Source organism: Strix aluco, chromosome 2, assembly GCF_031877795.1.
Source record: "Strix aluco isolate bStrAlu1 chromosome 2, bStrAlu1.hap1, whole genome shotgun sequence".
NCBI classification, from domain to species: Eukaryota; Metazoa; Chordata; class Aves; order Strigiformes; family Strigidae; genus Strix; species Strix aluco.
The window spans coordinates 43656348-43682955 of NC_133932.1; the positions used below are offsets into that span (position 1 = coordinate 43656348).

The following is a 26608-nucleotide window of genomic DNA, read 5'->3' on the forward strand; positions in this document are numbered from 1 at the left end:
AGATTTATCACCTCATTTGCAATACGTGTTTCCCATGCTGTTGCTCACCTTCCATGAGAGTTGGGTTAGGGTTTTGTTTCTGTTGTACTGTGTGATGCTAATCTACGATACCATGCAGTCATCGGTCCTGGGGCTATTTACAATTGTGTTTGAGAAATTTGGAGGGTTCAGGTATCTTTGGAATGTTGACATAAACATGGTTACCGTGCTGTTAGGCGCTAGTGTGTTCCTGAATGTGGTTCAGGTTTTGTTTATAGTTAAGCTATTATTTAAGATTAATCAAGTAACAGAAACTGCAGCCACTACAACCCCGAGGACAGGCGCTGCAGCTGAACCAGAGAACCAATCCATAACAGTGTCAGCTGCTGCCATACAGAAGAAGAAATACACAAGAAAATTCCCTCGTGCCATACAGGGTGATGATGAACCAGGCCCATCACGAGAACAGGAGGAGGAGGCAGAGCCAGTGATAGTCACCCAATCCTTATCCTTGAATGAGTTGCAAGACATAAGAAAAGATTACAGCTGCCAGCCAGCTGAGCAACTCATTACCTGGCTGCTGCGGTGCTGGGATAGCGGGCCAGTAGCATGGAACTAGAGGGCAGGGGGGCGAGGCAGCTGGGATCCCTGTCTAGGGAAGGGGGCATTGACAAAGCCATTGGAAAGGAGACACAAAATCTTAGTCTCTGGAAGCAACTTCTGTCAAGTGTGAGGGAGAGGTATCCCTTCAAGGATGACTTGACATGTCGACCAAGTAAGTGGACCACTAGGGAAAGAGGCATTCAATACTCGAGGGAGCTAGCTCTGCAGGAGGTAGTTTACTATGACCCAGATAATGCATGGCTACCCACAGATCCAGATGAAGTCCGATGCACCTGGCCCATGTGGAGGACTTCTGTATGGAGCACACCCTCATCATATGCCAGTGCATTAGCACTAATGGACTGGAGAGACGAAGAGGGACCAACAGTGAATGAACTCGCCGACTACGACAATTGCAGTTGTGAACAAATTATCTCAAGATGTTCAGCAACTTAAAGAGAACATGTCCTACTCCCCACCTGCACGGACCAGAATCTTGGCTATTAGGAGCAATCGTTTCTACTCGAGAGAACCGGTACACACCACGGGGGAACCTGTGGCATTGACTGCATGACCATGGAGAAGACATGAAGAAATGGGATGGAAAGTCTACCTACCTCCTAGAAAAGCAGGTATGTGAGTTGGAAGGAAGAACAAGTACAGAACGTGGTCCTTTCAGGAGAAATGCTTCTCCGGTTTCCAGTAATCAAGTGCCCAAATGGAGCAGAAAGGTCAACTTTGCTCATGATCCTATGAGAAGAACTTCTGACTTGTATTCACAAGAAGTGAGTGATCAAGATGAGGCTGAAACCCATGCTCACCACACTAACCCATTTGTTGTTAGCGAGTATTATGATCAACATTAGAGGGGCCCTGCCTCCAGCCAGGTGGAGGACAGGGACAACCGAGTTTACTGGACTGTGTGGATTCGATGGCCTGGCACATCTGACCCCCAGCAGTATAAGGCTCTAGTGGACACTGGTGCGCAATGCACCCTAATGCCATCAAATTTTAAAGGAGCAGAACCCGTTTGTATTTCAGGAGTGACAGCGGGGTCTCAACAGTTTACTGTATTGGACGCTGAGGTGAGCCTAAGTGGAAAAGAGTGGGAAAAACACCCCGTTGTGACTGGCCCAGATGCTCCATGTGTTCTTGGCATAAATTATCTCAGAAGAGGGTATTTTAAAGACCCAAAAGAGTATCGGTGGGCTTCTGGTATAGCTGCCTTGGAAACAGAAGGAATTAAACAGCTGTCTGTGTTAACTGGTCTCTCAGAGGATCCTTCTGTTGTGGGATTGCTGAGGGTTAAAGAACAACAGGTGCCAACTGCCACTACAGCCGTGCATCGACGGCAATACCACACCAACCGAGACTCTGTAATCCCTATCCATAAACTGATTCGTCAGCTAGAGAGCCAAGGAGTCATCAGCAAGACGCACTCCCCTTTAAACAGCCCCATATGGTCAGTGCAACAGTCTAATGGGGAGTGGAGATTGACAGTGGACTATCGTGGCCTGAATGAAGTCACGCCACCGCTGAGTGCTGCTGTGCCAGACATGTTGGAACTGCAATATGAACTAGAGTCGAAGGTGGCCAAGTGGTATGCCACGACTGATATTGCCAATGCATTCTTCTCCATCCCTCTGGCAGCAGAATGCAAGCCACAGTTTGCTTTTACCTGGAAGGGTGTCCAATACACCTGGAATCGACTGCCCCAGGGGTGGAAACACAGCCCCACCATTTGCCATGGACTGATCCAGACTGCACTGGAACAAAGTGAAGCCCCAGAACATTTACGGTACATTGATGACATCATTATATGGGGTAATACAGCAGAAGAAGTTTTTAAGAAAGGGGAAAAAATAATTCAAATCCTTCTGAGAGCCAGTTTTGCCATAAAGCGTGGTAAAGTCAAGGGACCTGCACAAGAAATTCAGTTTTTAGCAGTAAAATGGCAAGATGGACGTTGTCAGATTCCAACGGAGGTGATTGATAAAATAACAGCTATGTCCCCACCAACTAACAGAAAGGAAACACAAGCTTTCTTAGGTGTTGTGGGTTTCTGGAGACTGCACATTCCAAATTACAGTCAGATTGTCAGCCCTCTCTATCAAGTGACTCAGAAAAAGAATGATTTTGTATGGGGCCCGGAGCAGCAACAGGCTTTTGAGCAAATTAAGCAGGAAATAGTTCATGCAGTAGCCCTCAGGCCAATTTGGACAGGGCAAGATGTTAAAAACGTGCTCTACACTGCAGCCGGGAAGAACAGCCCTACCTGGAGTCTCTGGCAGAGAGCACCAGGGGAGACTCGGGGTCAACCTCTGGGGTTTTGGAGTTGGGGATACAGAGGATCAGAAGACCGCTATACTCCAACTGAAAAGGAGATACTGGCAGCATATGAAGGGGTCCAAGCTACTTCAGAGGTGATTGGGAATGAAGCACAGCTCCTCCTGGCTCCCCGACTGCCAGTGCTGGGCTGGATGTTCAAAGGGAGTGTCCCTTCTACACACCATGCAACTGATGCCACATGGAGTAAATGGGTCACATTAATCACACAACGGGCTCGAATAGGGAGCCCCAGCCATCCGGGAATATTGGAAGTGATTACAAATTGGCCAGAAGGCAAACATTTTGGAATGGCACCAGAGGAAGAGGTAGCACGTGCTGAAGAGGCCCCACCATATACTAAACTACTGGATAACGAGAAGCAATATGCCCTGTTTACCGACGGGTCCTGTCGCATTGCGGGAAGACATCGAAGGTGGAAAGTAGCTGTATGGAGCCCCACACGACGGGTTGCTGAAGCTGCTGAAAGAGAAGGTGAATTGAGTCAGTTCGCAGAGGTGAAAGCCGTCCAGCTGGCCTTGGATATCACTGAGCAAGAAAAGTGGCCAGTGCTCTACCTCTATACTGACTCATGGATGGTGGCAAATGCGCTGTGGGGGTGGTTACAGCAGTGGAAACGGAGCAACTGGCAGCACAGAGGCAAACTCGTCTGGGCTGCTGAATTATGGCAAGATATTGCTGCTCGAGTAGAGAATTTGGATGTGAAAGTACGCCATGTAGACGCTCATGTACCCAAGAGCCAGGCCACTGAAGAACATCAGAACAACCAACAGGCGGATCAGGCTGCCAAGATTAAGGTGTCTCAAGTAGATCTGGACTGGCAACATAAGGGTGAACAATTTATGGCTCGCTGGGCCCATGACTCCTCAGGCCATCAGGGAAGAGATGCAACATATAGATGGGCTCGTGACCAAGGGGTGGACTTAACCATGGATGTTATTGCACAGGTAATCCATGAATGTGAGACATGTGCTATGATCAAGCAAGCCAAACGGTTAAAACCCATTTGGTATGGATGATGATGGTCAAAATATAAATATGGGGAGGCCTGGCAGATTGATTATATCACGCTCCCACAGACTTGGCATGGCAAACACTATGTGCTTACAATGGTGGAAGCAGCCACTGGTTGGATGGAAACTTGTGCTGTGCCCCATGCCACTGCCTGGAACACCATTTTAGGCCTTGAGGAGAAAGTCTTATAGCAGCATAGCACACCAGAAAGAATTGAGTCAGATAATGGAACACATTTCTGAAACAACCTCATAGATGCTTGGGCCAAAGAACATGGCACTGAGTGGATATATCACATTCCCTACCATGCACCAGCCTCTAGAAAAATTGAGCGACACAATGGATTGCTGAAAACTACACTGAGAGCAATGGGTGGTGGAACTCTCAGACACTGGCATGTGCATTTAGCAACAGCCACCTGGTTAGTCAATACCAGAGGATCTGTCAAGCAAGCTTGCCCTGCTCAATCAAACCTCCTACATACCATGGATGGGGATAAAGCCCCCATAGTGCGCATTAGGAATATGTTGGGGAAGACCGTCTGGGTTACTCCTGCATTGGGTAAAGGTAAACCCATGCATGGGATTATTTTTGCCCAAGGACCTGGGTGCACTTGGTGGATAATGGAGAGGATGGAGAATTCCAATCTGTGCCTCAGGGAGATTTGATTTTAGGTGAGAATAGCCAATGAACCGGACTGTCAAATAACCCTGTTATTGCAATTGGTGCCTCACAACATCTCCGTGCCACATCCAAAGCCTCCTGCTCCACCGACTGAGCCAACTCTGCCTCATTCCTCAACCTTATAGACTGTCATAACAGATGGAACCTGAAGTTATGGACTAAATGAACTCAGCAAACATTGTGGAAGGATGGCCCATAGACTAAGGGAATGATATCTGTAAGACCTGGGAAAAAAAAGGGGGTGGTGATTCCTTAAGATGTATTTGTAAACCTGAGCATAACGTTAATGGTATGGAATAAGGGGTGGAGACTGTCCTGGTTTCGACCAGGACAGAGTTAATTTTCATTGGAGTATTTCATACCATGTGATGTCATGCCTGGGGATTTAGGTGGGCAGGCTCTCTTGCCCTCATGGGGCTTTTCACTTGGGGCTTGCATGCACACCGTCTGCTCATCGGGCCCCGTTGTTGCTGGGCGGGGGGGGGGGTGGGGGGTGGGTGTCGGTTGCCGCGCTCGGTAAGCCACTGCTGCATTTCACCCGTTTTCTTTTTGGACTCACTATTGTTACTGTTGTTCTCTTGCTATATTTAGTAAATTCTTTCTTTTTATTCAACCTACAAATTATCTTCTTTTTGTTCCTCCCCTATTTTACCAGAGGGGGGGAGGGGGAGGTGAACAGCCAGCCACGTGGCATCTGGCTGCTGGCTGAGTTCAAACCTCCACAACAGAAAAAACAAAATCCTTTAAATTAATGACAGGACAGGAAGGGAAACACTTGGGCAACTTAATGTATCTTGATGGCTGGACACTACACCTACAGACAGCCTCATTTTTCAACTATATTGAGCATCCATAATCCCATATGATTGTAAAGAAACTTATGGACTCCCAGAACCTTCGAGTGTCAGGCGCTGAAGTATAAAATATTTCACCTTGTTACAGAGAACAAGAACCCTTCACTCATCCTCTTCTTTCCTTGCAAAGGCCTCCCTATGCCCTCCAAAAAGCTACAAAATGTCTTTTTTATGGGGAAAAAACTCACATTTACTCACTACATATTTTTAATATGTATATGCACATACACACACACACCACTGCAGAACTGTAGAGCAATGATTCTATTTAATATAAAGTGATAGTGACACAGGTAAAGTGATAAACTGGAAAACTGGTTATAAGCAACATGACTAAGTTTCTATATTCAGATTCAACAGAGCATCTAAAATCAACTGGAAATCTGAAACTGTTCTCTGCAAGAATTGTTTAAAAGCAGCAGCACTATTGTAAAACTAATCATTTCCAACAAAAGGATAGCAAGAGACACTAAGAAAGTCAGTCCCAGAAGTTAAATGGCCTTTCCAGCTGTGAGATGACATCCCAGAAGACATTAAGGAATACATATTTCTATAAGCTTTTTTTATATAAGCTTTTAAAAAAGATGCAAAAACAAAACAAAAAAAAAATCAAAGTACGGTTAGAATGAATGTTATTAGGGCTGTATAACGCACAAGATGAAGCAGTAAAATCCAGCTAACAACATACATTATAGTTTCAAGCCACTGTTTGAAAGCAGAAAATATAACCAGAAGTTAACAACATAAGATTTATTGTTGCCACACATAAGCTACTGAACAAAAAGCATAGCCTCGTAAAGAACACACCTCAGGCTATTAAAAGCATATCAAAAGGATAAAATATTCTCCTCCAATCTGAGGGGATTGTATGTAGTTACAGATTATTGAACCTTTTACTTCTCAACTGCTTCAAACTTAACCCAAAAAACTACAGACCAAACCCAACAACAACAGAGGCTAGCCCGATCCTTTTCATCAACCTGCACTCTCTCTGTAGGGGTAATTCAGCATTAAATACTTGTTAAAACTAATACCTGAAGGCAACATTGACTTTAGTACTTTAATCCACTACTAAGAAAACTGCAAGATTTTACTGACGTAGTATTTTAGATCACCCTTAGAAAGGGCAGTTCTTTCCCCTCTTAAATGAGGAGTCCTAGAAACTCTAAGTTACTTTTAGCAAACATATTTAGCTTCACAGCCTTCCTTCCTTCACTCCTTCACCTCTTAAATCTATAACCTACCTGTACAATACTGAATAATGTCTTAAAAATGGAAGCACCATACACTTCAAAACAATACAGAACAGCAGATGGAAGGCCTTTCTGGTTGAATTCAGTATTGTTTAGCAGCCCATTTGATCATGCAGCTGTGCAGTGCACTTGTGCCAGTCCATAGGTCAAACACAGTATGAATTCAAACAGTCACAGGGAGACCACAGGATGCAGAACTGTTTGCATACAACATCCTCAGCAAGGTGTCCTGCGATAAGGAAACATGTGGTGTCCAGGCAGGCAACACCACTCCATTAAACAACAACAGTTTAAGCGTTTCTTAAATTAAATTAGAGCTTGGGCACTCTCTTTGGTGCATAGCAGGGAGAAAAGGGGTGCAGGCTGAAAGGTACTTTCCTATGAAAAGGATCAATCTTCAGATCATTGAATTTTATGACCAAGATATGACAAATTAACTATGATATATTTTGGCTATGTTACACAGCAGATCTGGTAAACTAATAAACAGATACAGTTACTACAGTAATGATCACTAATCTGTGGAAAATGAGTGGATGGTCTCTCTCTACTGTATAGTTTAATGTTGCTAGCAGTACACCAAAAGACTCAGTGCATGAAGACACTGAAGTTCAACCAGCTGCAAAAATAAATACAAAAACTTGCAGGACTGGCATGCACGCAGAGTGGTGGTGATATATTTTTACTTTTTTCATGCTACAATAGGATTCTCATGTCCTACCACTGCAATGGGCTATGGGCACTACAGAAAACTTCAGGGAACAAATTTTTTAGTTTCACGTGCATCAGTACAAAAAGTTATCCCAATATGCACTCCATTATGTTAACGAAAATCTAAACCACAGTTAAGCCTCTTATGCAAGGCTTACTCACTCACAGTTCTTCCAGTGTCACCTGAAAAATCACATTTTCTGCATACAGCTTGAATGCAGATGCAACATGAATTAACACAAAAAGGAATTAAATTACTTCCTTATATCAATGACCTAATTTCTCAACAACAGCAACTGTTTTTGAGGGGAATTTTATCATCAGAAATGCAGACCTATCAAATCTCATCTATAAGAATCATTCAACTCCCATCTTAGGCTCCCTTATGGTTATATCCCCTACACCGCAATCCAAGTGCTTTCCCATAATTTGTGAACTTGCATGAACAAATGCAGCTGCTCAGCTCACCACACACTGGGCAGATGAAATAACTGGGGAGGATAAAATCTATTGTGCTGCACCACAATTGAGCATCTTTCCTGGTCATAACCCGCTAGGAAGCCCAATCCCCAGGTGAGTTTCCTTGTGCAGATCCAATCCTTCCAAATGACCTGACGTGTACAGGAAGCATCCATCCCACGGCTCAAGGCACAGCTGTGTGTTCCTGTGACGTGACAACAGACACAAGCCTGCACACTAGAAGAAGAGAAAGCTGAGGCTTGGAGATGACCTGGGCCAAGGACACCTTGCCCACATGTGTGCAAAATCTGATTTGTTTCACTGGGCCAGACTAGCATCTCCCTGGGATTGCAGGCAGATCAAGAAGAGGCTGTCTCTGGCGAATCACCGAGGAACTGGATGGGAGATGATCTCACCCGTGGGATGTTCTCCTCATTGTTTGTGAAGGGAGTAAGACAGGATACTGAGAAATACTGTGTTTAAAATAAAAAATAAATTTAAAAAAAGCTGAATTGTTTATACACAGTCCCAATGTTTGGAAACAGGGAAGTCCTACCCATGAAGGCAAAAGGAAAGGCACAGTTAGATTTCCAGGTCTCTAGGTGGAGACTAAAATTGGTTTAATAAATTAATCCACTGATCCTAGATGTATTGAGTGCAGGCCTTATTGCTGTTACAAACCACCTGACAAGAAGATTAGTCACAACCTATTGTGGAGACAAAGGGAACAGAAGTATCTGAATGCTTTTAGACACTGCAACGTACCCTCCAGCCTGAAGAAGAAGATGAGAAACCAGGATTAAGTGACCACTTCATTGCTAGCCACAGATTACTCAGGTTACTCATTTTCCATGCTGCCGCAGAACTGGGTAAGCAGGACTCAGACTGTCAAGTTCACCAGAACGCTGGGAAAAACATAATACTCATATGTGTTTACATATATATCATCACATGAAACTATTCTCAAAATCCATCCATCAATTTACATGCTCTGACATCTTGCTTGTATTGAGCTCTCTGAAATTCTCATCAGCTTTTCAAATATTCTCTCCTCCTGCAGTAGCAGGCAAAGCTTACTACAATTCATTTAAAGGCATTTAAAGATAAGGCAGGTTTAGTATTATTTGGCGCGCTCGAACTCTTCAATCAGATCGCGTCTCCTCAGTAATTTATTATAGAAGCTTCTAAAAGAGAAGTTCTATCTATGCAAGTAATTGCCATGTAAATTATTCTGAAATCCCAAAATTCGTGGGAATTTCTTCAACGCTTTTGTTCTGTGATACACTGTCATGTAAATCGTCAGCTCACCACTGCTCCTGAGAATCTCTATCACCATGTGAAAACACAAACAGTGATAATCCTCTGAGAGGAACAGCAGACTGCTACTAAGAAGAAACTGTTTCCACCACATGTAAACCACAGCAAATCTCTTAGCTTCTCTCTACTTCAGCTCCCAGCATACACAGGGACAGCCCCTCCTCTTGCCTCAAGAGGTTATCTCAAGGAAAAAATATATCAAGGATCACGAGGCTCACTGACATTATGGATATACCAGACACATCACCAATATGCACACATTATGTCAAATTGCTAAAGTTATCCATTTCTTTTCTGTGGCAAATGGGTCCCTTCTTTCTTGGTTTGCACATAACATTAGGTGGGTCAGGAAGCCTTTCCACTAGAAACTAACCAATACTTTTTTCCCATTTTTATCATGGAAATGACCCTTTATAAGTCCTTTTCCTAACAACTTTGCCAAGTTACCTATCACAGGGGAAGTTTTCCACGGTACTCACACTGATGTTTTGGGACATATTTTAGCTAAAGTTTCTGAAAAGAGCAAGGAAAAAAAACCACCACACTCCTCTTACTCTGTCACAGGTGCAACAATTCCCGTGTTCACAAATTCATATGCAAGTTGTAGGACAGGGACTTCAAACTTAAAGAGGATAGGGAGCATTTTCTATCAGGGAATATCTTTTTGCAGACGCTGTTAAAATTTAGCTGGTTAAAACCACATTTTAAGCTTGTGGAGGAAGGCATAGCTCACACAAGTTTGATAAAGACTTGCTAGAGCTACCGAATACATGAAGACAGAAATTTCACAAGGCTTACATTTGGGCGGATTCTAGGCGAATGGGAAGGAAAAATAAAAACAAGCCACAAAATAAAATAAATACAAAATGAACAACAACTTATGTGCAAAACATACTGGGCAACCTGATCTAGAAGGATCAATGGTCACGCCACTTATAATACATCCAAATCAACTCATTCCATCTGTTCTCACCCTTACCAGAAGGGAGGGTCTTTCAAGACTTCCATAAGCATCTGTGTCATCCCTTAAGCAATGAAATTCAGGTTTCTGGAACTGCTGAAACTATTTGCTTCACAAAAAGAAGGAACACTACGGACCCAAACAAATAAGTCATTTGATGACTTTCTTGTCTAAGTCAATACTATAAATGGTTTAAAAGTTCATTAAATGGCTAGATTGAGAGAGCAAGGCACTGAAAGCTAAGACTAATACCCTGGGGTATCAATATAGAAACAATTCCACTCAGGAGGTTTCACAAAATTTAGAAAACTTGCTTTGATATTTAGACTTCTGTCGGGTCTATTAATTGCAATCATCCAAAAACAAAGTTAACTGAGGAAGCATGGGGGCCCTTGTTCCATTTAGTTATGGAGAACTGTGCGGAGAAAAACGAAGGTGGTATTCAGCGTGTGCCCCATTCCTTCTGTTCCTTCATACTCAGAAACACCAGCCTCGCTGGATCTTTTTTCTGACCTAATGCGAGTACTCTTATGCTTTGCTCTCAGAGAACATGAAAAACTGCACTAGCACGGGTCATGAAACCTCACTTCAAAATATCACGGGTAACGGTTGCAAGCCTTAAATACTATTCTCCTGTTTTCACCTTGGCTGACTGCTCTCCTTCAGTAAGTGGGTAACCTGTCTTCTTTTCCTTTCCTTTTGCTCACAGCTTCTCCCCACCTCCAGGAGGTCTCCAGACACACATACACTTACATACTTGCAGTCTTCTAGTGTGGCAGGTGTAGCAGTACTTTGGCAAAGCAGTCACTCTGTCCTTAGTGCTCTACTAGAATAAAAGAGTGAAGAACTACTGTACTGGGGGTTCGAAAAGGGACTCTAAGGGTGAAATAATCAGAGCTGTGAAAAAATTACCTGGCTTTGCTAGAGCTTGAGGCAATTATTTTGTGTTTCAGCCATCATGGCTGCAACAATCGTGCTGTTCAAACTCACTCTAGTATAAAACCTCCTCGGGTCCATTCAGTATAGATTTCGTTCCAATCCAGAACTACCACAAACCTTGGAAAGCCTACTTTGATTTTCAAGCTTGTCATTAAAATCTGCCCCCATGAACATGTGCACATCAATTTCACATGATTTGAGTTTTCATCGAAGACTGAGAACTACCAGCCTTCGGCAGATTTCCACACGTGCAGGGGTGCACATGTCCATGTGTGTGAGGGAATTAACCATTTCAATTTGTGTCTGGAAGGACACTAAAAGGACTCCCCCATCCATTGGGAAAGACAGAATTTTTCATGAGAACAAAGAGCCCAGCTTAAACTGCTTTCAATGCACAGATTCAGCTCCTCCAGTAATATAAACTGATACGGCTCTGCTGAAGGAAAAAGAATTGTCATTACATGGTTCGGTTCAGTTCAGTTTGGCTCTGCTTCCTTCTTAGTTTCCCTCAAACTCAACACTTTGATACAATGTTTTGTTACAACAGGTTAGAGGGGAAAAAAAAAAAAAGGTCTCAGGTAGCCAAGGAGTTGCGATAAAGGAGCACAGTCCCTGAGCACATTAAAGCATACTCTTCCTCTGCTAGAATCACTGGACACCTTTTCAGCCAAAGTCCACCAAGAAGCGTAACTGATAAAATTTCTGTTTGTTTCTAGAGAATCCTGGACTTTTCCAGGACCACACAGCATTTCATTATGACGCTGTCACGATCACGACTGCTCAACTCTTTCTACAGATTGTCTCACGCTGATCTGCCATCTACATCTCTTTCTACGATAGGGTTTCAAAACATAGTTGGAGTAGTCAGCCTCTACTACTGAAAAATCATACTATTGCAGTGCAACAAAATCCACAGGCAGAAAGCCAAAATTATGCTGTACTATGCTGCGGATTTATGAATCTACATCCTCAGACTCCAGGAGGTATTAACCAGAGGTACAGCAGTAATAAGTTGGGTGGATCAACACTTTGGGACTCCTTAAATAATAACAGAAAACTTGTAATGTATTAATTGTCAATGCAAAGAATACGGTCACGGTCCCTTAATTTAAGGTGCAGAAAATTTATAATACAAAAGGAATTGGCATCTGGCTAATTCACAAACATTTGCTTGAATGCTCACTCTGACCAACTGAAAGATTCTCCGTTATTTTTAGGGAGCCATGAATTCATCCCATTTTCTTTTCCACTATCCATATTCGCCGGTAAACAAAGAAAATCATACCACAGGGAGTATACTTTAATATCAGAGGTGTTTTCCACTGCTATTTTAAGATACTCTTTCAAAAGAGCAAGTTTCTCTCTATCCTATGTAGCTTTTTAAAGAGAACCACAAGCTGCTTAGGTCTATCAGGTCCTTCAAAACTAAACAGAGAAACCCACTGGGAGGCAAAGAGAAATCTTTCTAAACCACAAAACAGACTGTTAATTGTCACTGGCCTCCTGCTTATTCCCTCCTACCCCTTGAGACAGGATATTGCATAATCCTTCTGCTGTTACTCTTTTGCCTAAAAACTGCTATTTGGGTACACATGCTAGTAGTACAGTAGAGGAAAACACCTTATGATCTCATAAAACAATGACAGAATTATTTAACCCCAGGAACCCAAACATAACACCCTTTTAAGACCTCATATATGTATTTTTAGTGCCTTCCTTCCCAAAATGATGTTCAAATATCTGCTTACAATACTGAAAGAAGAATATCTTGCTATGCATTTTACCCTTTATGATTTACAGGTCTTTTGATCTTCCTCCCCAAAACAAAAAAATAAGTGGAAAGACAACAGTGGGGCATCTTACACTGACAGCAAAGCTCAAGAATATTTGCAGTAACGGAAAGAAAGCTTTCAGCCTTCTCTCACGTAATTTATGCACTAATAACTGAGCATTACTTCATCACTGTCCTCAAGCATAACTGTCAGAAGCCATTTGCATAGTTATCTAACAAAAAAATTCTGTTTGGGAATCAACTTGAGAGAGTCTTCTATGTATAGGAACATATACGTATTCATTCTTCTTGAATAAAGCTACAGGTTCCATACTATACAGACTAACATCGAACTTCTGAGTGTCTGTCACCGTCTTCACCCATGTCATGTTTGCGCTCTCTTCCCTCTGAAGTCCAAGGGATACGATTTAGCCACCTGGGGCATGCAGTAGACCCCCAGCGTGTTCTCTGCTCTCCATCACAGCATCTTCACCTGACGCAGTGAGACAACAGGAGGGACAGAGCACTCGGAAGCCAAAACGGGAAAACCACTCTGTCGTTTTGCCTCTGGCTTCAGCTTGCACTTACGCAAGTGAAAAGTATCTCCCCTGTAAAACCAGTGACAACAGCAAGACAAGCAGCTCTGCTCCATTTAGTGATCCCTGCCTTGTTTCCAATTATTCTGTCATTTGAATTCCCCATTAAAAAAGTCACATCCCCGGCTATGTGAGGCTGCCACATGGTGACATGTTATTCTGTCCCTCTTGTCCTTCCTCTGCTCCTCAAATGTCACAATGAAAAACTTCAATCTCGTCTCATTCCCTCACCATTAACAAGAGACAGAGGGTCAAAAGGAGGGTTTTTAAGAATGTCAAAAATAAAGGCAGTTTCAAAAAAGCCCAAGTTTACACCTCAGGTGCCGTCTACTTCCAAGCAGAATCATAAGGATTGTATCCAGTCAGAAGGCAAGAGTACCAAATGAAACCTGGATTACTTCTAGCTTTTGAGCACAGAGCAATCAAAAAAACCACACACTACACACAGTACTTACAAGAAACTATTCCACTATAAACAGCTTGTGCAATTCAAACTTCTCTCTTTTTTGTTAATTCACGGCCATTGGAGATGGTCAATTAAAACCACCTACAATCTCACTGGAAGCTGAAGGATGTGGACAATGAACACAAATCCTTTAGAACATTTCTTTTCCCTTGCTTTCCCCAAAACCCAACTTTACTCTGAAAAATGACTACACTAGAAACACCTGTAGCAATCATCAGCATTATCCTCACTAACTAGTGAGAAGGCTTCTGCAGGTAGTAATGGTTCATGTCTTCCATCAAGCCTAAAGCCTAACACCTAATTGCTTTTACTTCCAAACACAGTCTTAATCATATTTGGCAACATGGTGTGCCAAGCTAACGTTAAAACATTTGCACAAAATTAATCATTTCAATTCTGATATAAACAATATTACATTAATTAAACACTTAACTGAGAACGTGCACTTTCAAAACTCCCGTCCCCCAAATCATTCCGACATGTTTCTGCTCCCTTCCACAATAGCAATGAAATGTCATCAGCAAGGTCATGGTTCAAAGTGATTTCAGGGCTGACTGCAAATTAATGCCACATCACAGATTGTGTCTTTAAAAAAAAAAAAAAAAAAAATCTTAAGTTTTGCTCAAGAGGGACTCGTACCTTAGCATGGGATGACACTGTTTAAACAATTCCCTTAAAGATTCTCCCAGTCATAACCAAAACAAACCCCTGCCTAAAGACGTCCAGGAAAAACAGGAAACCCAAAGGAATATTATTTCTAGTGTGAAATGCTGACAGCCCAAATACTGGGAGAATGCGCAGTTACATTCACCCAAATGGCCTCCGTTCAGGTTCTGCACTTAGAAAAGCCAAAGCCAGACAAACGTACACTAATGAAAGCACAGCGTTTACAAAGGTACCAGCAGCACCATGGCGTGCAGAATTCCTCCTACCCTGGTCTTTCAGGGCACTCCTTACTCACCCCAGCACCAGCCAGATGACACTTGTGTTTGCACACGTTACTCGTACTTCCCCACCCTTCTTTGCTGCCATCGTCACTTCACAGCAGAAACAGAAAATACCAAGGAGGTATAGCCTTCTCCCTTATTAGTTTTCTGTCTTACCTAACAAATCATTATTCGCCAGTGCATCACTGATTTTTCTGCTCCTGACTGCATCCTACGTACCCATATTGCTCTAACAGCAAGGGTTTCAAAACCAGACAGGCTTAAAAACTGTCCCATTAAAAACCTAGCTATGCCTTCATTATTTTTTCCCCTCTAAAACTTAACACTGGTAATAACAACGGAGAGGGCTCTAATCTAGATACAGATGCCAACAGTTAACGGACACTTTTACTACTATATTGTCTTCATCTACTTTAGTCTACTATGTATTTTATCCAGAGACCAAAGGGATAGAAGTACTCCTGAAGAGAAGTATATACCTGTACTCTAACTCCAGAGCATGACAAAAGTCAAAGAAGCTGTTTTATAGTTGGCAGCCGCGAAAAATTGGACAGAAACACAGCTAGTGTAGAAAAAGCTGTTAGAAAAAGTGCCTTCTGCAATGCAATGTATCGCTGCAGGCAGCCGTATTGCAATTTTTGACCGTTAATCTCCAATGTAAAACCCAAATATGCTTTGACACAAATACGGGGTTCGAGAATACTCGCTTTCATCGTATTCCAGTCTGCTGGATTACTTCACACAATATGAAGATTCCCCATTCCCAGCACAAATCTCACGTTCTCACCTGTCCACGTCAACACACTCGATAATGCAATTAGTACTATTGCTACACTAATGCCTACAGTGAATGAATGCTAATTCCTACATCAGGTCTTTATTTAACTGAATGGACGACTCGTGCTTCTCTTAGCCTTCTGAAGTCACAGTGCATATAAACACCTGGCAGCCTTGGCATCATTAGCCTATTTATTATCTTTAGCAGGTTTAATATTGTGAGAATGGGAATTCACTTCCTCGTTTCCTCCATTTTTCTCTTCCCCAACCCACCATGCACTAGGGATTTTGTGCCAAGATTCAGGAAAAGGAATGAGGTTTCACAAGGAATATTAAGTACATCTCTTCCTAAGTCTGACCTTCTCTAGAGTTCTGCAATGGCCCCAGAAATAAGGAGACAAGCTCAGATTCAACTCACACAGTTGCTCAAAAAGCCATCAACTGTGCCATGTACTAACTGCAAATGAAAAAGAAAATCTCCAAATGACAAATGGCTTGCTTTCAAACAGTGCCTTCTCCCAGAAGTCTGTCTAATAGCAGAATCCTTGGAAACAGTGTTCCCATGGCCATGGATGTTTGCTTCCATGGTATTCAGATAATACCTTGCAACTTCTGTACCATACATCTAAAAAAACATCTCCTTGAAGCTCCACTCTCCTCTTCAACCCTTGGAATTGCACTGGTGCTGTACACAATTCCTGCATTGGCCCCATCCCTCTAATACATTATAGAAAAACTTTGACACATTCATGCTGCAAACATGTTCTCCTCCTATCTGCTGATACACTGCTACTTTCACAGTTTGCGAGGCTGTACAGGTAAAACGTAGTCGTCTAATCCAAAAGTTACCACAGTACTGATGGAGAGAGACTAGTAAATTCAGCTGCATTCCGATCACAAGTTATCCCCACGCAAAATGCAATCACTCCTAGCAGCATTCTCCCTCACACAAAATCACTGTGGGGAAAGGCAATTTCTCACCAAACAAAAAGCTGACAAATTCACCTGGAACCAAGAGAGAGAGCAACTGAAAAGAGAACTTACTTATCAACAATGAGGGATGCCCCAGAGAATTTAAATGCTCCAGAGATGCACTGAAGTGAAGAGGCAGTGCAACTCTCTTAAAAATAAATAAATAAAATGCTCATTTAAGGAGATTCCTGTTAATACTCATTTGTGGAATACAGTACAAACCACAATGGAATTTTGGGTCATTTCTGATATCCAATTTTGTTTCTAAGCAATACAAAAAGCATACCCAGAGAAAAGTTACAGTGAAAACAAAATGGTACAGATTAATTGAATTAGGAAGAAATTTCAGTGCAGGCTGAGGTAAAGACAAAAAAAACCCAAGCAAATTCAGTTCCTGAGCAACTGATTCTGCTCTCAAGCTGTGCCACAGCATATGGAAAGCCACACAGAATGCGGCCACTCAGTCACATCCAGGACAGACCAAGATACAAGCTTAAAAAGACCTTTACAATAGAGCCAGACTGTTTGGAACAGGAAGAAGGCAGAAGGCTTCCTTAGCATATATGGCATGTATATGTTCATTGGTATACATTGTATGTATATGTTGATATGGTCTTTCTATAGAGATAGATAAGAAAAGCTACTCTAAATATCCAAAGAGAAATACTCACGTATCAGCTTCCTGCGCCTACCACAAACATACCTCCTACCTACCGCCCTTGTTCTCAAACCCACGCTGTTCTTTAAGGTCGAACCTTTCAGCCGGTCTTACCTATTCGGCTTTCCTAAGTTTCCAGGCTCTGCGACAACACATCAGCACGCTCATCCCTGGCAGAAAGGAAGTTTGGGTCGAAGGCAGAGTAAATTCAGTAGGCAAGGCAATAGCAATAGAGCACCGGGAAACAAAGCGCTCGGTCACAGAGCAATCCTGCGCTGCAGCTGGCTTCAGCCATCGCTTTATCAAACAGATTCCCTGGCTCCCTCCCCACCCTGCAGCACCAAAGGTCTCACTCACAGACAGCAGTTAATCATCAGATACCAAACTTGTCTCTCTTGGTAAGGAGATTTAGACGAGACAACATTATGTAATAACATGTTTTGTAGATAGGCAAACAACTCCATGACTGCAACATCACACTGAAAATCATTTAGTAAGAGCCTTCATAGGTACTGTTATTCCACTCTAAAAAATACAGCTACAACCCACAATTCATACGGCATTTTGGCTAAATAAGCATTTCCCCATCCCAAAAGAACTTCAACTACCATGAAATCTATAAGAGTCAAAACATGCTAATAGGTATTTCTTAACCGTAAACACAGTGCTGAAGACAGCTTAGAAACATGAACATGTTAAATCACTTCAAAGGTCTGAACACACCAATTTTGTCTGGAAATCACACCCACGCGCCCCCAGCCTTACAAACCACATTCCTCAAACCTGACTCAGATCTACATACAGCAACTCTCATTGCAACTCTCACCTTCCAGATCTTCACTGTCATTGCTTAGATGCAAAACAGAAGCACAGACACCCCTGGATCTAATGGCATTTGGGGAAGAAGAACAGAACATAGATATGAAGAAAACAACCTATGTGGAGAGTGTGCTCTCAGAGATGGCACAGCTTTCCTGAGTATATGCATAATAGAGGCAATAAGGGTTCATTATGATCACCTGTTCCAGCCTCTCCTACGTAGAGCCCATAAGATTTCCCTCCCCATAGAAGTCCTGTTAGAAACAGAAAAAACATTCTTGGTTTAAAATTTTTTAATGATGAAAAAGCTTTATGAACTTGTTAGTCTAATGAGTGATGCCATTTTTAAAAAATGCACCCTCTGTCTAGTCTCAGGATGTCCAACCTCAAATTTCCAACACTGGATCTTGTTAAATCTTTTCTCTCTTGGGTAAATATGCTGTTCCTCACCTTGACATTTCTAGGCAAGGATCCAACCACTTCTTTTGTCCTTTTGGAGCCACTCAAGACAACATATGCTCTGAGCGGTTTTACAGCCCGGGCCTTTTCAATGTTTTTTATACTGCAGTGGGCTGCACCTTGCACACAGATCTTTCACCTGAAGTGCACACAGCAAAACAGTAACACTTGTGCACCTCACAGGTAATATTCCCACCTCCTCCTCTATCTTCTCACATTCATGTCAAGGGCTACTCCCTGGCTGACTGCTTGTCAACCCTCCCAAGCCTTTCCAAAAATCACTAACCCTGGGGCACAGAATCCCCTCACTCACCACTCCTTGTGGTACGACTCCACACCGGGTACGCTGAAGTGCATATGGGCTAGCTGCGCTCGGGAACTATGAAGTGACCCCACGGCTTTTATAGAAGTGGTGCTCAGCCTCCACCATTTACTCCTTTCTTTGTACGGTCCTATAATAAAATGGAAGTATAATAAGTAGACTATGTTTTCCAAAGCAAAATCCTGGAGGAAAACTCTAGCTAGCACACAGCTGAGAGCCGATCTTCACCTGAGCACACAGAGCCACTCACCTGCTCGGTGACGAAGAGGACAACGCAGCGCCCGTTCCTTATCAGCCCTTTCTGCCGAACGATAGCCACAGACCGCGTCACTGACGGGCAAGAACCGCCACCTTCAATTTGCATAGTAGCGTACGCTATAAAGCATTAAAAAATAAAACTCAACCAAACACACAACCACCTCCCGGCCACAAGCACCCGCTCTCCGGAGGCGGGGGGGGGGGGGGGGTGTGCGGAGCCGGGACCGCGCCGCAAGCTCCCCCCTCCTCCGCTCCCTCGACTCCTTCTCACAGGCGCAGAAAAACAAAACAAACAACCCCCCCACACACACAAAAACCAAACCACAAACCCCAGCTGCTATTAGGAAAGGGGGACTTACCAGGACCCTCGCCAGGAGAAGAAGAATGCGCACAAGCAGCAGCATCCCCGCCGCGGCGCTGGCTGAGGGCTGCGCCCGTCAACTCCGCAGCTCGGCGCAGCCGGGAGGTGAAGTCCCGCTCCCGCCGCCGCGGGGCTCCGCTGCGGGCTCAGCGCGGAGCGCACACGCCGCCCCCAGCGCGCACGGACCCACGGACACACGCGCGGACCCACACGCAGAGTCACGCACGGGCGGGCCGGCCCTGACGCCCGCAGGGGCCGCCCTGCGGCAGCCGGTCTCGCCCCTTCCCCGCCCGCAGCCCCGCTCGGGGAGGGCCGGAGCCGCCCGCCCGTGGTTCACCGCCCGGCCGTCCCCGCCGGGGGAGCCGCCTCCACCGCCCCGCGGGCGCCCCCCCGTACCTCTCCGCCGCTGCCGGGCAAGCCCCGCCGCCCCGCAGCGCCTCTCGCCGGCGGGGAGCGGCCGGCCGGGGGCCGGGGACGCGGCGCGGGAGCCGGCGCCGCCGGGGCCGTCCCGCGCTGCGGGGAGCGGAGCGGCGGGGTCGGGCGGGGCGGGGGCGCCTCCGCAGCCTCCCTTCTCCCTTCTCCTCCCGCTCCCCTGCCGCCCCCCCCCGCCCCCCGCCAGCGCAGGCTGCCCCCCCGGAGGCGGTCGGCGAAGGGGGCACGTCCCGCCGGCGGCAGTTGCGCTTCCCGCTACCGTCATCGCCACGTTTTCGGCGGTGGTTTAGTAGCGCGGAGCCAGCAGCCCAGGAGGCGAGTCACTCATCTCCCAGAATGGGCTTGGAAGGGGGGGGGGGGGGCAAAAAGGTGTTTACAGTCTTAACGGTTTGTCAACCCTTAGGAAACAGGAGCTGTCTCTGTTCGGCGCCCTGGGCGAGAGCAGCGTCCAAAAGGTAAAACGGTATTTAGGTGTATAATAAAAGGCTCTTGCCGTAGCTGGCCTCCCTACAGCTATACATAATAATTCTTAAGCTTTATGACCGCCACTTTTAATGGTTCAAGTGAGTTAGATTTATCGAACAGCTACAAGTATTACAAAATACTCCAAATTTCAAAACTAACCAAGCAAACCAGCATCTTGATTCATCTAGATGAATTGAAAGATTCATTCACCCTCACAGGCATCCTCTGGCACCTGAAGAGCTCACCTAGCAGGCATCTAAGAAACATAATAAAACGAATTTAGCACTCAGGTATATTCCTTAACATGGTAAAATACGGTTTTGAAACTGGTGCAGTAAACAGAGGTAGGCCACATGACCATACTTCAGAGCTTTTCTTTGTCACAGCTGCAACTGAATTGAAAATTGATCTGATCTGATCACTTCCAAAAAATGACGATGCATGCAACCAAAATCTCCTGCTCGGCTTTCACATGTAAAGTTTTAGCATAAAAAATGCAGTTTACGCACAATAGCAACGTAATGTTACTGGTAACCTTCAAATTCCTAGCGTTGCACTTTTAATGAACTTAATAAGCTTCTATTATTCCAAATGATGCGTATGTTGGCAAGTTTATACTCAGGAGGTACAACGTTTACTTGTAAATAATAAATACAACCCCTTTGAAGGCTAATTTGAGTTTGCTGCCTGTTATACCCACAACACCGTTCTTTGACTTGTTCGGAAAAAGCTGTTGAAGGGACCTGCTCTAAATTAAATGCTCGGGTACATCGTTTGTCTGTAATTATCAGAGTAACACATTGGTCTCTGTAACAGTGTGAATCACCATATAAAAGATACACAGGTGAATATATTCGGTCATGCATGACAAGTATTAAAGCAACAGCTTCAGATCTATGGGTTTTTTACAGCTTCATCTTACAAACGTTGTTTAGGGGGCTGGTGAAAGGAAGGGCTAATACGCGTCCGCACGGCAGCCGGAGAGCTCAGATACAGCGTTACCAACCGGGGTACCCAAGTACAAGGAGAATTTCTGAGAACCATCACAGACCTTTTGTATTCCTGTTGGGATAGAAAGCAGCCGCTCTTAGAGACTGGAGGCCCCGTAATATTTTGCTAGCGCTGCCCCATACCAACCCATATTTATTAAGTGCTCCTTGTCACCCATAACAGACCACGTGAACCGAGGGCTTTATAAATCAGGATTACAGAAATCTGTGGCCTGTTTAGAACCAAGGGAAAGTATTCTTGCTACTATTTTTCTTTGGCGACTTCAATCTCCATCAGAAACACTTGCCTCACTGTAAAGAATTACCTCACTATAAAGAACTACCCCACTATGGTCCCAGGCTGCAGCTTTATTAGGAATGACTCACAGGACTCAGGCCCTTTTACTGAGTGCTATGGCAACTCTCCTGTCCTCCGGGACAGTGGTTTTCCAGTCGGTTTGCTTCTCTGGGTACGGAACTGCTAACTCCACGCACCAGAAATCGAGGCACTTCAACATTTCCTGATATCCTGGTTCACACAGCCACAACATCTTCCAAATGTGAAGAACTTGCACAAATTACACAGAGTTCAGTTCAAGAACGCTAACGAACAAAACCTAGATTGCTTTCATTTCAGGTAGCATTATGGAGTGCTCTGCAAGCTTTTCGTTCTCCTCACCTTAATCTAATCTACCAGTAACTATCAGAAAACTAGGCTATTGAGGCAATTTGCTAAACCAAAAGGTTTTGAGTAAGAGATCGCGTGGCATGAAACAGAAAAGAGATTCTTTCATGAACACCCATAGTTGTTAACAGCAAGAGCTGCTGTGGGATAACGACCTTTCACTCCTAAATAGCACAGGTGCTAGGAGAGGAATTTGAGCACAAAATTTTAAAAGAAAGCCTTGTCAAGGAAGCTGAGATATGCAAGTTCTCATCATCCTTGTTATTTTCCAAATAACTCCCTGGGTTATTTTCCAAAAATATAATTGTGGCCATAATGAAGAAAGACAAGCGTGCCTGTTACTAACTCTCATTGCTCAAGGTTTTGAGCTGTCACTTGGTGGAGGTCTTCATAAAAAACCAGACTTCGGCAATGCCTTCATCCATTGGAAAGTTACGGAACCTACTGCAATACATATATTTTCCAGTGGTTTGAGATCTTTTATGTTCTGCATTTTAAATTAAGGACTTTCTGGCATTGCTGTAAAAAGGCTCCCTGTTCAAATTTTAATGTGGCTTGTAAGACTGATGTGCTTCTCTCCACCATCCCTGAAAAGGGGGGAAGAGTCAGATTTATGTTTTGAAAATTGCATGTTTTGGTGCAGTAAAGAACAAGAAGGCAAACCAACATTGCAAGAAGAAATACACCAACTGCTGCAGAAGCAATAGCACCACTACGTTTCTTTAAACCATTCCTCAGCTCGTTCAGCGTTCCTTCTTGAAAGGAGGCAGATTTACTAAATCCATGTTATCATGCCTGCTGTTTGAATTGCATTAAAACAGTTAATTTCATCTGAGAGTGTTCCTTCAGAATTTCTGCTTGATGAGCATGTGACATATGGGGTTTGTTCAAATTCGACACAACCCTGTCAACTTTTTTTTTCAGTGTGCATCAGAAACGTTCATGAGATCAGTGCAACCAAGCAGCTGCAGGATCGGGACCCACCTGCTTTTCTTAGGACTTGGATTTTGTGTTTATAACAATAGTATTGGGCTGCAAGTCAGAGGTTCTTGTCCCTGAGCTTACTTGACACACCATGTTTATTTATTTATGCAACAGGAAGAGGTTTTCTTCTTGCAAAGCCAAGAAACGTACCTCTGAGAGAAAAGCAGTGTTTTTCAAGCTTGAAATCAGTTGATTACCTATATATAAAATCTGTGAGGTTCATCAAGAAGATAGCTCGTGTCACCTAAACGCTAGTGATCATCTAACTAACTGTCGGTTGACAAGATTTAGGACTTTTTAGAAGATGCAGAGGGAAAAAGCAAAAACACCCCTAAAATGCCACACAATAGAGAGTGAGCAGAAACAGGCTCCTCCTAGCTCAAGAATTATTGTTTCTCACACTTAACCTCAACAGTTTTGCTGAAGCTGTGAAGAGTTATGGCATTTCTCCCAAAAAAGCCTCCCTAAACCTCCACAAAATGACTACAGTTACTTTGGCTGAAAATGCACACACAGGACCCTTAGAGCCTGTCAATAACATGTGACTTGCAAAAACTTCTAGGGTTTCAGGCAAAACTCTTCCTTCTCCTCTGTTTGCTGTCCCTCCCTGAACTACTCTAGGGTCAAGATATTTTACCAATGTCTTTGCATCATCTTGACTCCCTGGACCATTTTGATATAAGCCAACCAGAAAATTAGTCTGTAAAACCACAAGGTTCATTTGTAGCCTTATGAGGTAATTTTTGCTAAAAGCTGTCATCTTGAATGAGGGGTTTTTTTCAACGTGCTTTAGGTGACTTACAAACACAGCCTAACTGTGTTGCCACCAACACTACAGAAAGAGAATACTTCCTACAGGCACTTTTCTATGCAGACATCCAGTTTTCTCTCTGTAGAAAGCACGTTTTCCAAAGTCAGCTCTGCTGCTTGGAGTCCTTACGGCACAATCACGTCTCTTCGCTGGCTATCCCTCTCTTAGCACACAAAGACAACTGCGAATTCCTGTATTTCCAGTTCAGAGAAGCCCTTTAGTCCAAAAAATTAGTTTCTTTTCATGCTTTTCTGTGGTATGTTGGACAGTACTCTGGACAATGTTTTTTATTGTTTCAGCCAGAAAGGTGAAAAAGGATGACCAATGTCTCTTCCCTTTTGGTTGGAATAAATGTTCATTGCCTTAAACCAGGGCTGTGACAGAGAAGAATCATTAAGATTTCTTGCTACCTAACACCAGCTCCTAGTACAGGTATAGATAGACAAACATTATATAAAAAAATTATTAGAAAAAAAAACCTTTCAACATCTGAGGAAAATGAGCTCATGTTTGCTTAAAAGGCTACGTTTGTCTAACATTTTGCAGCCACGGAAAGGTGAAACCTACTATTTACTACCTTCTTCTCAGTTCTTCAAAGATGCTCTCCCTTGCTCTGCTGCCTGTCTGACCTCTTAGCAAGCCAGTGCAGAAAACTGGCAGGAGGTTACTCAGTTTTTGCTGCTGCTGATGTAGAGAGCCACATCCCCAGGGTGAGGAGTCAGTGGAGGACCGGAGCCTCTGCCAGGGAAGGCAGGGCTGTGCTGCTGTGGAGGAGGGAAATTGAGGGGAGAGGGGCTGGAGCACTCCATACGCTGGCACTGAGCCTTCCCATCAGCACAGCTGTCCTGTGGTGTTTGCTCCACCTTAAAAGTAATGGGTGTGTGGGTTTGGTTTTTCCCAAATAACAAGATAAGATCACCAAAATGGAAATGCATCCATGCAACATTCTTGCCAGTTTTTAATTCAACATCTGGTGGTATGTGTTTTGTATCAGTGGCGTTAAGAACGGTGTCAGGAATGCATCCCAGTCCTATAATGGTTATTTTCACATCAGGAAAGAAAAGAATAACTTAAAAGATAAGTGCTCTGCTCATGGTAAAGAACCACACGTTTTATTTAACTTTCATTCCGTTAAGGTCTTGCCTTCAAGAAAAGGGTAGCAGTGGGCCTGCTTTTAGCAGCTGATACTGCAGCCTGTCTAAATTACAAAATACTGAGATGAAGCATTTTTTATGCATAGTACACAGTACCAACACTCACAGACTAAGTGTTTTTAAACAAGTCCTTTTTAAAACAGTTCTTATTTTTACTGAAATGTTTATACATCATAAAAGCTGTTGTCTTCAAACATGCCTGTGGTAGGAGTTTTTGGACACAAGCTCTCATCATTTATCATCTTACAGCAGCATTATGATGACTGCTTGAAGAACACTTAAAACCCATCATATTCCAGGCATTTTCAGATATTTAATGTCATTTCACAGAAGCAAAGGAAGAGTTAGAAATATGTGACCAGGCAGCCTTGGTACACTCTGATGTTAACCCAATGAGCTGACTGAAGGTCATTTCCTTTAACACACATGACCATTTTCAGAAATCTCAACAAATAAAACAGTTGCCTCAGAACTCATTCAAATTTGTGAGCCTACACAGTCATATGAAGAGCCTCACTAACACTTTATTTATTTCTGGTCCTTGGACTTTGAGGAGAAAACCTGGCCACCTGCGTGTGGCCAAACGTCCTGATCCAAGCCGAGGAGCGCACGTAACTCGGCCTAATTACTACTAAATAATAATGAGGAGAGCCCCTCAGTGCCCCGCCCCCCCCCAGCACCCCCCAGCACCACCGTTGGGGTCACAATGTCCCGCTGTGTTGACCCGGCGCTGCCCCGGCAACGGCCCCAGTGCTGCAGCGACGGTGTGCCTGCAGCACAGAGTCGTAGTGGGGTCTCGCCGAGCATCATTGCAGAGCGCTAAGACCCCCTCGACAGCCTTTCTCGGGCCATTGGAGCCCCGCAGTCTGTGTCACCTGAGGCTTCTGGTGTCCTCGGCGGGATGGGCCAGCTAAACTGCTGCTGTGGCTCCAGGTGAGCTCCCCCCACGGCTTGGGCACACGCCAGCACAGCCGGGCCCCGCAGCAGCCGCCTTGCTCATGCCCGACACCGTCTGCTCTGCAGGGACGACCCTGACCCCGTGCAGCCCTGCGGGCCTGTCCCGGGGTCACCCGAGCCGCTGCTGCGCCAGCGCGTGCGGGTGACCCAGGGCCGCGTGACGAGGGAAAGGGACCTCCTCCTCTCCAGGGACACCCTGGTCATCGCCAAGTCCAAGTAAGACTCGCAGAGCCCCGCTGCCTTTCCTGCCAAGCCCCAGCCCCGGCACCAGGCCAGGGACGCCCAAGGAGCAGCCCCAGGCCCCCGGCACCCTGGTGCTGGAGGCACCCACGGCCATGCCCGTGGCAGGTGGGCGGTAGAGGGGAGCCACTGGGCTCGGACGCCTCCAGGTCACTCCCTGCCGCTCCTCTCTGCAGACCTGGCAGTGCCCCGTGCCCGCAGCTCTGCCTGGCCCTGGGCCAGCTGCAGGTGCTGAGCACCAGCATGGGGGCGGCCGGTGATGGCCCCGAGGAGGAGGAAGGCAAGACCACCAGCTCCCTTGTCCTCGTCTGGCCCCGCGGCTCCTGCGTCGTGACCTTCCGGTGAGTCTCGGTGCCACATCCCAC

General features: G+C 44.6%; 1 protein-coding gene across 6 annotated transcripts in view; it reads right to left on the minus strand.

Annotated features, from left to right (window-relative positions):
- Positions 1 to 19958, minus strand: part of SYTL5 (synaptotagmin like 5) — a 108811-nt gene extending 88853 nt beyond the window's left edge. For 5 of the 6 annotated variants that reach the window (XR_012621922.1, XM_074814574.1, XM_074814573.1 and 2 more), the window contains exons 1-3: positions 19923 to 19958; positions 19158 to 19282; positions 18899 to 19037 (exon numbers count right to left, since the gene is read on the minus strand). The gene's annotated coding sequence lies outside the window, so the exon portion shown is untranslated. The remainder of the gene's footprint in view (positions 1 to 18898; positions 19038 to 19157; positions 19283 to 19922) is intronic. The other variant, XM_074814570.1, reaches the window with a different exon arrangement.
- Positions 19959 to 26608: the final 6650 nt, after the last annotated feature.